At 36.2% G+C, this 15,540-nt stretch overlaps 1 protein-coding gene across 10 annotated transcripts in view; it reads right to left on the reverse strand.

The window, feature by feature from the left end:
• Positions 1 to 15,540, reverse strand: part of EYA3 (EYA transcriptional coactivator and phosphatase 3) — a 100,641-nt gene that overhangs the window by 65,753 nt on the left and 19,348 nt on the right. For 4 of the 10 annotated variants that reach the window (XM_059916579.1, XM_059916649.1, XM_059916641.1 and 1 more), the window contains one exon: positions 12,621 to 12,667. The exons of 2 other annotated variants lie outside the window; for them this stretch is intronic. The gene's annotated coding sequence lies outside the window, so the exon portion shown is untranslated. Of the gene's footprint in view, positions 1 to 1,688; positions 2,113 to 7,706; positions 7,726 to 12,620; positions 12,668 to 12,845; positions 12,863 to 15,540 lie in introns of those variants that run through there. 4 more of the 10 variants (XM_059916616.1, XM_059916625.1, XM_059916598.1 and 1 more) reach the window with 3 other exon arrangements.

Here is a 15,540-nt window from a genome sequence, read left to right on the forward strand (position 1 = left end):
TAGTAGATTCTCAGCGAAGGAGAAGGAAGGGATATTCTTTCTCAAGGAGGAAGGCTTATAAATCTACCCCTAAACAAGAGGAAGGTAAGAAAAATTGTGTTAAAAAAAAAAAGAAAAAAAAGGTACTCAACAACATGTCCTTTAATTTAATTTTTGTTTTAAACACAGAAATGAATTTATTTTAAAAATATGAACAATGTTAAAGGAGAACATAGATTTTTTTATAGATCAAAAGGGGTCATGGGTTTTAAAAGGTACAAAACACTACTCTTAATAGTGGGGAAATAAATTCTCAAGCCATATAAAACAAAATGTTAAAATCTTGAATTTTGTTTTTTAGGAATATGGTAATATTACAGTGATTTTATAACAGAAAGGGAACAGCTTTCTATTTTTCTTGAGATAAATTCTATAAGTTGAAAGAAAACCTTCTTTAAGGGAAAAGATTGGAAGACATTCTTTTCTACCTCTCCTATTTCTTCTTTGAAAATAAGCACCTTTTGTTGCTTCCATCTTAAAAATCACCTTTATCTTCTTCATTTATCAATTTAGGGAAATAAAAGGGTCATAGATAATTTCTACATTTGGAAAAAAAACCTTAAAAAAAAATCAAGTAATTAATCAATGACCACCAATAATTTTGATAATTTTAAAACAAAAAAAGCAACCTACAAAGGATGCACATGATTTATTACAGAATTTCTGGGATTCTACTGGCAACATGTGATATATGTGAAGTTTGTAAACATACATTGTGGTACACTTGTATATAAAATATATTAATAATAACTATAAATTATGTAATTCCATCACAACATGCATCTAAAATACTACTTCCCATCAATATAGTATTCTTCCTTCCTTCCAATATCTTGTAATGTCAAACACCTGAAATATACTAGATAAAAGAACGCAAGTATTTATCATGCTTCTAGCATTTACCAACGTGATAATAGAACTTTTAATATTAAGATCGTACACCATTTTCCACAAGTGGTACATGCTTACAATTGAAAGTCACATTTACTAAGCACCAGATGAAAGTGTTGTATAACACAGACAAGGTGCTCCAGTACTGGATAATAAAAAAAAGTGCAGAATTACCATACAAACCTTAGTTTTCTCACTTCTGTGTACTGGTTCTAGAGTTTAATTGTGTATTTTGATATTTTCTTACCATTAATATAACCTGACACTGAGATTGGCTCAAGATGGTGGAATAGAAGGACATGCACGTACTCCCTCTTGCGAGAGCACCACAATCACAACTAACTGCTGAACAATCATCAACAGGAAGACACTGGAACTCACCAGAAAAGATACCCCACATCCAAAGATAAAGGAGAAGCTGTAATGAGACCTCAGGAGGGGCGCAATCACAATAAAATCAAATCCCATAACTGCTGGGTGGGTGACTCATAGACTGGAGGACACTTATACCACAGAAGTCCACCCACTGGAGTGAAGGTTCTGAGCCCCACGTCAGGCTTCCCAACCTGGGGGTCTGGCACCAGGAGGAGGAATTCCCACAGAATCAGACTTTGAAGGCTAGCGGGATCTCATTGCAAAATTTCGACAGAACTGGGAGAAACAGAGACTCCATTCTTGGAGGGCACACACAAAGTAGTGTGTGTATCAGGACCCAGGGGAAGGAGCAGTGACCCCATAGGAGACTAAACCAGACCTACCTGCTAGTGTTGTAGGGTCTCCTGCAGAGGCGGGGGGTGGCTGTGGCTCACCGCGGGGACAAGGAAACTGGCAGCAGAAGTTCTGGGAAGTACTCCTTGGTGTGAGCCCTCCCGAGTCCGCCATTAGCCCCAGCAAAGGGCCTACAGGCTCCAGTGCTGGGTCGGCTCAGGCCAAATAACCAACAGGGAGGGAACTCAGCCCAACCCAACAGCAAACAAGCAGATTAAAGTTTTACTGAGCTCTGCCCACCAGAGCAACACCCAGCTCTACCCATCACCAGTCTCTCACATCAGGAAACTTGCAAAAGCCTCTTAGATAGCCTCATCCACCAGAGGGCAGACAGCAGAAGCAAGAAGAACTACAATCCTGCAGCCTGTGGAACGAAAACTACACTCACAGAAAGATAGACAAGATGAAAAGGCAGAGGACCATGTACCAGATGAAGGAACAAGATAAAACCCCAGAAAAACAACTAAATGAAGTGGAGATAGGCAACCTTACAGAAAAAGAATTCAGAATAATGATAGTAAAGATGATCCAGGACCTCAGGAAAAGAATGGAGGCAAAGATCGAGAAGACGCAAGAAATGTTTAACAAAGACCTAGAAGAATTAAAGAACAAACAAACAGAGATGAACAATACAATAATTGAAATGAAAAATACACTAGAAGGAATCAATAGCAGAATAATTGAGGCAGAAGAACGGATAAGTGACCTGGAAGACAGAATGGTGGAATTCACTGCTGTGGAACAGAATAAAGAAAAAAGAATGAAAAGAAATGAAGACAGCCTAAGAGACCCCTGGGACAACATTAAATGCAACAACATTTGCATTATAGGGGTCCCAGAAGGAGAAGAGAGGGAGAAAGGACCCGAGAAAATATTTGAAGAGATTATAGTCAAAAACTTCTCTAACATGGGAAAGGAAATAGCCACCCAAGTCCAGGAAGCACAGAGAGTCCCACGCAGGATAAACCCAAGGAGAAACACGCCAAGACACATAGTAATCAAATTGGCAAAAATTAAAGACAAAGAAAAATTATTGAAAGCAATAAGGGAAAAATGACAAATAACATGCAAGGGAACTCCCATAAGGTTAACAGCTGATTTCTCAGAGGAAACTCTACAAGCCAGAAGGGAGTGGCATGACATATTAAAGTGATGAAAGGGAAGAACCTACAACCAAGATTACTCTACCCAGCAAGGATCTCATTCAGATTCGATGGAGAAATCAAAAGCTTTACAGACAAGCAAAAGCTAAGAGAATTCAGCACCACCAAACCAGCTCTACAGCAAATGCTAAAGGAACTTCTCTAAGTGGGAAACACAAGAGAAGAAAAGGACCTACAAAAAACAGACCCAAAACAATTAAGAAAATGGTACTAGGAACATACATATCAATAATTACCTTAAATGTGAATGGATTAAATGCTCCAACCAAAAGACACAGGCTTGCTGAATGGATACAAAAACAAGACCCATATATACACTGTCTACAAGAGACCCACTTCAGACCTCGGGACACATATAGACCAAAAGTGAGGGGATGGAAAAAGATATTCCATGCACATGGAAATCAAAAGAAAGCTGGAGTAGCAATACTCATATCAGATAAAATAGACTTTAAAATAAAGAATGTTACAAGAGACAAGGAAGGACACTACATAATGATCAAGGGATCAATCCAAGAAGAAGATATAACAATTATAAATATATATGTACCCAACATCAGAGCACCTCAATACATAAGGCAACTGCTAACAGCTATAAAAGAGGAAATCGGGCTTCCCTGGTGGCGCAGTGGTTGAGAATCTGCCTGCTAATGCAGGGGACACGGGTTCGAGCCCTGGTCTGGGAGGATCCCACATGCTGCGGAGCAACTAGGCCCGTGAGCCACAGTTACTGAGCCTGCGCGTCTGGAGCCTGTGCTCTGCAACAAGAGAGGCCGCGATGGTGAGAGGCCCGCGCACCGCGATGAAGAGTGGCCCCCGCTCGCCACAACTAGAGAAAGCCCTGGCACACAAACGAAGACCCAACACAGCCATAAACAAACAAATAAATAAATAAATAAAATTTAAAAAAAAAAAAAAAGAGGAAATCGACAGTAACACAATAATAGTGGGGAACGTTAACACCTCACTTACACCAATGGACAGATCATCCAAAATGAAAATAAATAAGGAAACAGAAGCTTTAAATGACACAATAGACCAGATAGATTTAATTGACATTTATAGGACATTCCATCCAAAAACAGCAGATTACACTTTCTTCTCAAGTGCACACGGAATATCCTCCAGGATAGATCACATCTTGGGTCACAAATCAAGCCACAGTAAATTTAAGAAAATTGAAATCATATCAAGAATCTTTTCTGACCATAACACTATGAGATTAGATATCAATTACAGGGAAAAAAAGGTAAAAAACACAAACACATGGAGGCTAAACGATACATTACTAAATAACCAAGAGATCACTGAAGAAATCAAAGAGGAAATTAAAAAATATCTAGAGACAAATGACAATGAAAACACAATGATCCAAAACCAATGGGATGCAGCAAAAGCAGTTCTAAGAGGGAAGTTTATAGCAATACAATCCTTCCTCAAGAAACAACAAACATCTCAAATAAACAACTTAACCTTACACCTAATGGAACTAGAGAAAGAAGAACAAACAAAACCCAAAGTTAGCAGAAGGAAAGAAATCATAAAGATCAGAGCAGAAATAAATGAAATAGAAACAAAAAAAAACAATAGCAAAAATCAATAAAACTAAAAGCTGGTTCTTTGAGAAGATACACAAAATTGATAAACCATTAGCCAGACTCATCAAGAAAAAGAGGGAGAGGACTCAAATCAATAAAATTAGAAATGAAAAAGGAGAAGTTACAACAGACACCGCAGAAATACAAAGCATCCTAAGAGACTACTACAAGCAACTCTATGCCAATACAATGGACAACCTGGAAGAAATGCACAAATTCTTAGAAAGGTATAACCTTCCAAGACTGAACCAGGAAGAAATAGAAAATATGAACAGACTGATCACAAGTAATGAAATTGAAACTGTGATTAAAAATCTTCCAACAAGCAAATGTCCAGGACCAGAGGGCTTCACAGATGAATACTATCAAACATTTAGAGATGAGCTAGCACCGAACTTTCTCAAACTCTTCCAAAAAACTGCAGAGGAAGGAACACTCCCAAACTCATTCTGTGAGGCCAATACATCATCCTGATACCAAAACCAGACAAAGATACTATAAAAAAAGAAAATTACAGACCAATATCACTGATGAATATAGATGCAAAAATCCTCAACAAAATAGTAGCAAACAGTCCAAGAACACAGTAAAAGGATCATACACCATGATCAAGTGGGATTTATCCCAGGGATGCAAGGATCCTTCAATATACTCAAATCAATCAATGTGATACACCATATTAACAAATTAAGGAATAAAAACCATATGATCATCTCAACAGATGCAGAAAAAGCTTTTGACAAAATTCAACACGCATTTATGATAGAAACTCTCCAGAAAGTGGGCATAGAGGGAACCTACCTCAACATAATAAAGGCCATATACAACAAACCCACAGCAAACATCATTCTCAATGGTGAAAAACTGAAAGCATTTCCTCTAAGATCAGGAACAAGACAAGGATGTCCACTCTCGCTACTATTATTCAACATAGCTTTGGAAGTCCTAGCCATGGCCCTCAGAGAAGAAAAAGAAATAAAAGGAATAGGAATTATAAAAGAAGTAGTAAAACTGTCACTGTTTGCAGATGACATGATACTATACATAAAGAATCCTAAAGATGCCACCAGAAAACTACTAGAGCTCGTCAGTGAATTTGGTAAAGTAGCAGGATACAAAATTAATGCACAGAAATCTCTTGCATTCCTATACACTAACAATGAAAGATCAGAAAGAGAAATCAAGGTAACAATCCCATTCACCACTGCAACAAAAAGAATAAAATACTTAAGAATAAACCTACCTAAGGAGGTAAAAGACCTGTACTCAGAAAACTGTAAGACACTGATGAAAGAAATCAAGGATGACAGAAACAAGATGGAGAGATATACCGTGTTCTTGGATTGGAAGAATCAATATTGTGAAAATGACTGTATTACCCAAAGCAATCTACAGATTCAATGCAATCCCTATCAAACTACCAATGGCATTTTTTACAGAACTAGAACAAAAAGATCTTAAAATTTGTATGGAGACACAAAAGACCCCAAATAGCGAAAGCAATCTTGAGGGGAAAAAATGGAGCTGGAGGAATCAGACTCCCTGAATTCAGAGTACACTACAAAGCTACAGTAATCAAGACAATATGGTACTGGCACAAAAACAGAAATATAGATCAATGGAACAGGATAGAAAGCCCAGAGATAAACCCACACACCTATGGTCAACTAATCTATGACAAAGGAGGCAAGGATATACAATGGAGACAAGACAGTCTCTTCAATAAGTGGTGTTGGGAAAACCACTGGGACAACTACATGTAAAAGAATGAAATTAGAACACTCCCTAACACCATACACAAAAATAAACTCAAAATGGATTCGAGACCTAAATGTAAGACCGGACACTATAAAACTCTTAGAGGAAAACATAGGAAGAACACTCTTTGACATAAATCACAGCAAGATCTTTTTTGATCCACCTCCTAGAGTAATGGAAATAAAAACAAAAATAAACAAATGGGACCTAATGAAATTTAAAAGCTTTTGCACAGCAACAGAAACTATAAACAGGATGAAAAGACAACCCTCAGAATGGGAGAAAATATTTGCAAATGAATCAACGGACAAAGGGTTAATCTCCAAAATTTACAAGCAGCTCATGCAGCTCAGTATCAAAAAAACAAACAACCCAATCCAAAAATGGGCAGAAGATCTAAATAGACATTTCTCCAAAGAAGTTATACAGATTGCCAACAAACACATGAAAGGATGCTCAACATCACTAATCATTAGAGAAATGCAAATCAAAACTACAATGAGGTATCACCTCACACCGGTCAGAATGGCCATCACCAAAAAATCTACAAACAATAAATGCTGGAGAGGGTGTGGAGAAAAGGGAACCCTCTTGCACTCTTGGTGGGAATGTAAATTGATACAGCCACTATGGAGAACAGTATGGAGGTTCCTTAAAAAACTAAAAATAGAATTACCATATGACCCAGCAATCCCACTACTGGGCATATACCCAGAGAAAACCATAATTCAAAAAGAGTTATGCACCACAATGTTCACTGCAGCACTATTTACAATAGCCAGGACATGGAAGCAACCTAAGTGTCCATCGACAGATGAATAGATAAAGAAGATGTGGTACATATATACAATGGAACATTACTCAGACATAAAAAGGAACGAAATTGGGTCATTTGTAAAGACGTGGATGGATCTAGAGACTGTCATACAGAGTGAAGTAAGTCAGAAAGAGAAAAACAAATATCATATCTTAACGCATATATGTAGAATCTAGAAAAATGGTACAGATGAACCGGTTTGCAAGGCAGAAATAGAGACACAGATGTAGAGAACAAACATATGGACACCAAGGGGGAAAGCGGGGTGGGGTGAGGGGGGCAGTGGTGGTGGGATGAATTAGGAGATTGGGATTGACATATATACACTAATATGTATAAAATAGATAACTAATAAGAAGAACCTGCTGTATAAAATAAAATAAAATTCAAAAATATATATATATAACCCGACATTATTCTACATTCAATGAGCTTCATCTTTTGAAATATCCAATAATATAATGGCTTGACATCGAAGTGGAAAGTGGATACTTAATGTAGTGTAAATGAATATAATTTTAACTTAGTCAAGTAGCCAATGAAATAACATAACATACTCTGAGTTAACTTTTTTGTTTTAAGCACCTTCAAGGCATTTGGATAGTAATGTTTTTTCATAATTTTCTAGTTTCAATTCTTACTGTTGGCTTCTAAATACAGCTGTTTTACCACCTTTTTTGGAGAGAGTTTATCAGTATCCACATGCCTTCACGGGCAGAAATCTGGGAAAACCTGTAACTGAGAACAGAAATAGTATTTCCTAAGACTTCACATTTCCCTACCTGCAAATACTAACAATGAAAAAATAGGAATTTTGATTTGTTTGAAAAGGTCACATAATTTTAAACATTGTGATTGTACACGCTCATAAAGCAGGATTCTTTTGTAATATGACAGTCTTAATTTTTATTTTTAATACTTAAAAATTAGAAGGGAAATAACTAGCAACAAATATTTTATTTCAAAATTCTCATTAGATTCCTACCTCAAAATTTCTGTTTTGTACCAACTTCAACATACTATTTACCCTGTAATTATAAATGGCCACAAGCAAGAACTTAGATTACTTCAATATGTTATTATAGCTCTTAAGTATAGGAAGGGGAAATACATATATACTGTGTATATACATATTTATATTTTAAAACACAGACTAAGGTCAAATTGTTTTCAGTGAAAACAAAGTATTCATCACTCTTAATTAGAACATCACGAGAAGTGTCAAAATAGAGCAGAACAGTCTCATTATAGGTCCTAGAAGGGGAATTTGCATATGGCAAAGTGTGCACAGAGATATTCAGGGGTTAACTGAATATCTTTTATACAGCTGTAAGTAGAAAACAGGTAACTCATAAATTTGACCATTGACTACACTATATTTTAGAAGTCTATTTACTACCCCTTCCAAAGCCTTATATATATTGTTAGAGCACACCACAGAAAAGGCTACAGAAGTTTCCCTGGGGAAAATGAACAGCATGTTTCCCAAAATTAAATATATCTCAACAATAGTTATAAACAAAAGTAGCCTGAAGAAGGTATCAAAAAACTGGTATATCATCACTTATGATTTTTATTAATATGTGGATTCCTTTAGGATATAAAAGTAGGCAATTAGCAAATATTTACCATGGTGTCCTCAAATATAATTATATGTATGCCTTGAAGAATAAAAACAAAGAGCAAAATACCCTCTTCTAGGTGGCTTGAAGAAAACTACTTCAAGTATTATTATTCAACAATAACTGATCTCTTCTAAAGAGGATCTATTAATTAATTCAGAAACAAGTGTCCTAACACCCAAAGTACCAAACATAAAGCCTAAAGATATCTCTTCAAAATAAATTCTATTTTATAAAGTAGGAGGCCTCATAAAGCATAATCGGAAAAGATGTCAGGAAAATGGTTTCAAAAACATAAGAAAACATTTCTATGGTCTCTTGCAGAACAGTACTTAGCAGTCTCAGTGGGGATGATACTAAATACGAATTTGGGCTTCACAATCTATAGAACACTTACAGTAGGTTTCAAACAAGAAGTAAACAAAGGTTTATTCCAATGCCTACAAATTTCTTACTGAAAATAAGGCAAAAATAATAATGAACATCTTGGAGGAGAATAACAGAGGCAATTAAGGAAGATCTGCCCTACACCAGTCTTTAAAATCAATTACAGTGGGGAGGATAAGAGACCTATCATTTACTGAGCATATAAAATGCATCAAGTATTTTTACATTCGTTGCCTTACTTAATTTTATCTCCACAACCATTTTAAAACACAACTGGTACCATCCTCATACTATGGACAGGGCAAATGGGATTCAGAGATTTAAACAATCTGCCTGAGAATAATAGCAATCATGTTTTCAGACTAAAGTAGAAATATATCAAATAAAGACAATAGAGGAGAGTGCTGATGGCTGTGCAACATTGTGACTGTACTTAATGCTACTGAATGGTATACCAAAAAATGGTTAAAACTGTTAATTCTGTTATGTATACTTACCACAATAAAAAACAAACAAACTACAAAAAGACCCCTGAGACTAGAAAGACCAAAATAATGACCCAATCCAAAAAGTGTTCATAAGTAGAGAAAATCATTATTTAAAAAAATATTGTCAGGGGAATTCCCTGGCGGCGCAGTGGTTAAGAATCCACCTGCCAATGGAGGGGACACGGGTTGGATCCCTGGTCTGGGAAGATCCCACATGCCGCGAAGCAACTAAACCCATGTGCCACGACTACTGAGCCCATGCACCACAACTACTGAAGCCTGCAAGCCCTAGAGCCCACACGCCGCAACTACTGAAGCCCGTGCACCTAGAGCCTGTGCTCTGCAACAAAAGAAGCCACTGCAATGAGAAGCCCACGCACTGCAACAAAGAGTAGCCCCCACTCGCCGCAACTAGAGAAAGCTCGCGCACAGCAATGAAGACCCAACGCAGCCAAAAATAAATAAAATTTTTAAAAAATTGTCAGAAAAACTGAATATCAATGTGGAGAAAAACATATCCACACCATACACTATGAGTAATTCTAAATATATGAAAAACCAATAAGCTTTCAAATGATTTTGGAGAAAACAGAAGAGCATATTTATTGCCTCTGTGGGAAAGAGATAAAATTTTGGGCAATGAAGGAAAGCACAAGCAACAAATTGACAGATCTGGTTATGTAAGACATACTTTCATGCAGTGAAAAAATAACAAATCCAAGATTAAAAGGATATAACAAATGGAAGCAATGCCTGAACTAATGACAGATAAAGCTTAATGTCTACAATATAAACCCAACCAGGGCTTCCTTGGTGGTGCAGTGGTTAAGAATCTGTCTGCCAATGCAGGGGACACAGGTTCGAGCCCTGGTCCAGGAAGATCCCACATGCCGCGGAGCAACTAAGCCCATGAGCCACAACTACTGAGCCCGTGTGCTGCAACTACCGAAGCCCATGAGCCTAGAGCCCATGCTCCGCAACAAGAGAAGCCACTGCAATGAAAAGCCCACACACCACAATGAAGGGTAGCCCCCGCTCGCCGCAACTAGAGAAAACCTGCGTGCAACAACGAAGACCCAACACAGCCAAAAATAAATGAATAAAATAAAAATAAATTTTAAAAATAAAAAATAAAAGAAATAAACCCAACCAGTTCAACATTTACTGCTCATCTGTTACGCGGCAAATGATGACTAACATGCACATCCATCAAAGGATACAAACAGTTTAAGTAACAACCAAGATCAAATCAGCACTCTGGAAAAAAGATTCTCACTACTAACTGAATAAATTTTAATATTTTTAAGATACCACTTCACACTTATTAAATTACCAAAAATAAATCTAAACAATAAAACCTAAAGTTATGTGGGCCATAAGAAGAAAAGAAATATTCAGGCACTGCTGTAAAATTGTATGTATCTTCAGACTGTTCTCTGGTTAGAGTATAAAAGAGGTCATAAAATTGCCCATGGCCTGAATAATTTTTCTTGGATTTTCCCCTCAAAATTAAATAGAGGGGTAAAAAGCTAACTCTATTTTAAAAATTGAGTAAGTTTCTTGTTCACAGTAATGAAAAATTAGAAACAACCAACATGTGGAGAATGATTTATCTAAGCTGTAATTCTACATTCTATATTAAATGAAACTGCAACCTATTTCAACACCAGCTCATTTAAAAGATGAAAAAAAAGTAAGATTTTACATTAATTATAGAATAATAATAATACCTTAAATAGTTTAATAAAAATCAAAAGCAGGGCTTCCCTGTTGGTGCAGCGGTTAAGAATCTGCCTTCCAATGCAGGGGACACGGGTTCGAGCCCTGGTCCAGGAAGATCCCACATACCGCGGAGCAACTAGGCCCGTGCACCACAACTACTGAGCCTGAGCTGTAGAGCCCACGAGCCACAACTACTGAACCCGCATGCCTAGCGCCCGTGCTCCGCAACAAGAGAAGCCACCACAATGAGAAGCCCGCACACCACAACAGAGTAGGCCCCGCTCGCCACAACTAGAGAAAGCCCACGCGCAGCAATTAAGACCCAACGCAGCCAAAAATATAGATAGATAGATAGAGAAACAGATAGATAGAATTGAGCACACGACCCTCCCTTTTAAAATTACATCCCTAATATTAACTTAAGCTATTTATTCCTTTTCTTTCATTAAATCTCTAACTATTCTGTTACATCAGTTTCACCTCAAGGTCATACTCTTAAAAGTTTTAAAATGTTTTAAATTTATAAACTCAAAACTTCTTTTTCACTGTTGTTAACTGGTACTTTAAGGACTGTCTAAAAATCCTAAGAAGATTCTTTTTTTAAGCTACTTTTTAATTTCGTGTACAATCTAGCAAAAATAACAATTTGACTTCTCTTTATAGCCATAAGTCTTTAATTTACAAGACACAAACTTCGATCTATTGTTAATGAAACAGGTAATTTTAATTATACAGGATATAAAAATAAATTATTTTACCATTTCTAGTCAGAGATGAGTATCATGGTTTTGGAAAAACAAAAGATCTCCTAACCTACCAAAACCTCAAAGTTATTAGTGAAAGAGCTCCCTGCTTCATTATTACTTAATAATTAAGAATTCTTCAAAACTACTTCTCTGACCCCTACTGTGTTCTGTAAATCTGGCAGTTAACAATTCTGTCAAAACTACTAATTTTCCTTTGGTCCTAAGATTCCTGTGGAATCTTGATCGTAAATTCCACAATGGCAGAGACCACCTTCTTTTTAGTATCTGAGAGCACATAGCAGGCAATCAATAAATATTTGTTCACCAAGTACAATTTCTAGGCTCTTGATTCCTCTAAATATCTACTTAAAACCAGTTCATTAAGAACCTTCAATATATTTAGAGGCACAAAAAATTCAGATCTTCACTTTTCTCATTTCTCACCAGGAATGCCTAAGTCTTTAATTCTTTACAAGGTTTATTAACTGATTTGAAGAACATCATTTTGAAGTCTGTGTTAAGTGAAAAGTTCCCTTCAAATAAAAGAAAGGACTGATATGCTTTAAATCAAATCTTAATATAACATACATAACAAGGGATCACAACACACGCACTACTTACTTAGAGGTGAGGAGTTAGGAGACCTTAAGCTTCTGTCCCTTAATAGGCTGAGAAAGGAAGGAGGGAAGGAAGGAAGGAAAAGAGAGAGGGAGGGAGGGAGGGTGGGGAGAGAGAGAGATCAAGTATGAAATCACCTTCCCCAAACACAAATATACACAGCTATCATGAAACATTTCTGGCCAAAGATGGGTCCACATCTTAATCCCCAGAACCCATAAATGTTACCTTATTTGGAATAAAGAGTCTTTGCAGATGTATTTAAGGATTCTGAGATGAGGAGATTATCCCGGATTATCTGGGTAGGCCATAAATGCCATCTTAAGAGAAAGGCAGAGAGAAATTTAACACCCACACACATACACTGAGGAGAAGGCAATATAAATATGGAGGCAGAGACTGGAGTGATATGGCCAAAGAATGCCAGCAGCCACTAGAAGCTGGAATAGGCAAGGAACGGATTCTACCCCTAGAGCCTATGGAGGGAGTGCAACCCTGCCAACACCATGATTTCAGACCTCCGGCCTCCAGAACTATGAGAGGATAAATTTCTGTTGTTTTAAGCCTCCAAATTTGTGGCAATTTATTATGGCACCCACAGGAAACTAATACTATTTGTAAAGAAGTTTATTTTGTTTTTCATTCGTTTTTTCTATTACCTCTCAGCTTGGGTTTGTTGGCCATCTGGCCACTGAATGAAACACATAAGCTGAAAACAAAGGTAGGAAATGAAGAAAAGTATGTAAATAAGACAACAAAACATGATTATACATACAGCTGCAAAAATGCTTCCACACATTAAGAATAAAAAGCTTTCCAAATAATTGGACAGTTTGCCTAACAGAACTGTCACATTACAAAATTAGCATTTTCCTGCTTTCACTCTGGGTCAAATCCTGAATTTATAGTTGAAGAAATTTCCAGGTAACATAGTAAAACTGGTGGTCCCAGGTATTTCATGGATCTTGAGACACCTTAGTGATCCATCTAATGCCTTGAGAACAAACAAGTATTGTATCTGTAAGATAGTATTTAAAATCAGCATACAATCACTGTACTGAACTATTTGATGTGTTCTGCTTGGGGAAAAAAAAATACTGCTAGAGCTAAACCTGAAAGATATACAAGTCCTCCTTTCCAGTTGGTCTTCAATAACATTCTTAGGCACACTATGCCTCAAGATTGAAGCTCATATTTTTCTATTTTGATTGACTGAAGTTCCTATTTTGTATTTCTTTCATGAAGTCATTTTGTGATATCTATAGAGTAGTATGATTCTTCATAAAAGCATTTACTAAACATTTAACTTAAAATTTTGTAACACTGTGCTAAGCACTGTATTAAGAACATTAATAAACAGATTATAGAATGATACTGGATAATCAGAAATTTCTGTCATTAGAAAAACATGACTTTTCTAACTAAGCAAATACCTCTTTTTGGAGCGGGCATATACTTCTTTCTTTGGAGCTTCCTTTTTTGTTTTTCTTGAATACAGCCCTAGAATTCTTTCTCAACATAGAATATTCATAGACTATCTGAAACCAGAAGAAAAACACTAAAATAAAATAGAGGGTAGAATATGCCAGGTGTTTAAGACATATTCTGAAAGAAATCATAATTAGTGTGTTTTGGCTGCTTTCAAAAATTTATGTCAGTGTTGAAAATGCCATTTAACTAAACACTAAAATGTATATATCAGACAGAGTAAAAATATAGAGGCTTCATTAATTTAACCAATAAAAGCTGTTAATGCTAACTTAAAGCAACAAAGTAAACAAGAAGAGTAAATTTTAGGAACTTACTCTTTTTCTTGATAAAGACTCTTAATTGAAACAAATTTCCCATAGGCTATTATTTTCTGGTTGGTCTAAAATGAAGGGATCAAATCTACAGAGGCCAGCAATCTCAAACTCTGGAATCTCCTCTGAATGCAACTCAAAAAGGACGATACACAAACTTAATCACTAAATGAAAAGTATACGCTTTCCAAACGAACTTCAGGGTAATGTTATCAAAGTTTAAAAAAAAATGATATTTTAATTTAAATTGCATTAAACACATAAATTAATTTAGGGGGAAATGATGAGTTTACAATATTGTGTTCTCCTATCGAATAGCACAGTATGTATTTCCAGTTACTTAATCTTTTTCTTAAAATGTTTCTTAGCAGATCCTCTACGTTTCTTTATGTTGGCATTTTATCTTTTTGTTTGTTATATTTTTCATTTCTAAAGAAGTTGTTTTTTATATATAGGATAGTTGTTGATATTGGTACATTAATTTTGTAAACTCCCACGTTACCAAAGTCTCTTATTGTTTCTAACAATGAGAATAGTTAAGATGGTTGATTCTTGAGTTTCACGTATATATTTTCCCCAGCTGCATAAAAATAGCTCCTCTTTCCCCAATATTAACTTCTTTATTTCTTCTTCTAACCTAATGATATTGGCTTACACCTCCACTATAATATTAAGTAACAGTGCTAATTGTTGGGCATCCTTTTCTTGTTCCTCACATTAATAAAAATACATCTAGCATACCACTACTAAGCATGACATTGGTCAAGTGCTTTTTTGGCATCCAAAAAAATGAACATCTGGTTTTTCTCTCGACTATTAATATAGCATATTACTAGATCTCCTAATATTGAACCACATATGCATTTGGTTCAGAGATGAAACTTTGGCATTGTAGAATATTATTTTAATGTACTGTTGAATCTGTTTTCTAGTACTGAATTTATGATGTTCAATAACTGCCTCTAATTGTTTTAAATGAACACCCTAAGAGGGGAAAGGCTATTTGTACAGGGTGAGCTCCAGTCAGGTCAAGTATAGTCTTGAGAATGAGGTCTTTCAAGGAACCACCAGACAGGTCAAATAATGACAATTTTCTGGGAACAGGGCTGTGAAGGAGCTCC

The sequence above is a fragment of the Balaenoptera ricei genome, chromosome 1 (assembly GCF_028023285.1).
Source record: "Balaenoptera ricei isolate mBalRic1 chromosome 1, mBalRic1.hap2, whole genome shotgun sequence".
Taxonomy (NCBI): Eukaryota; Metazoa; Chordata; class Mammalia; order Artiodactyla; family Balaenopteridae; genus Balaenoptera; species Balaenoptera ricei.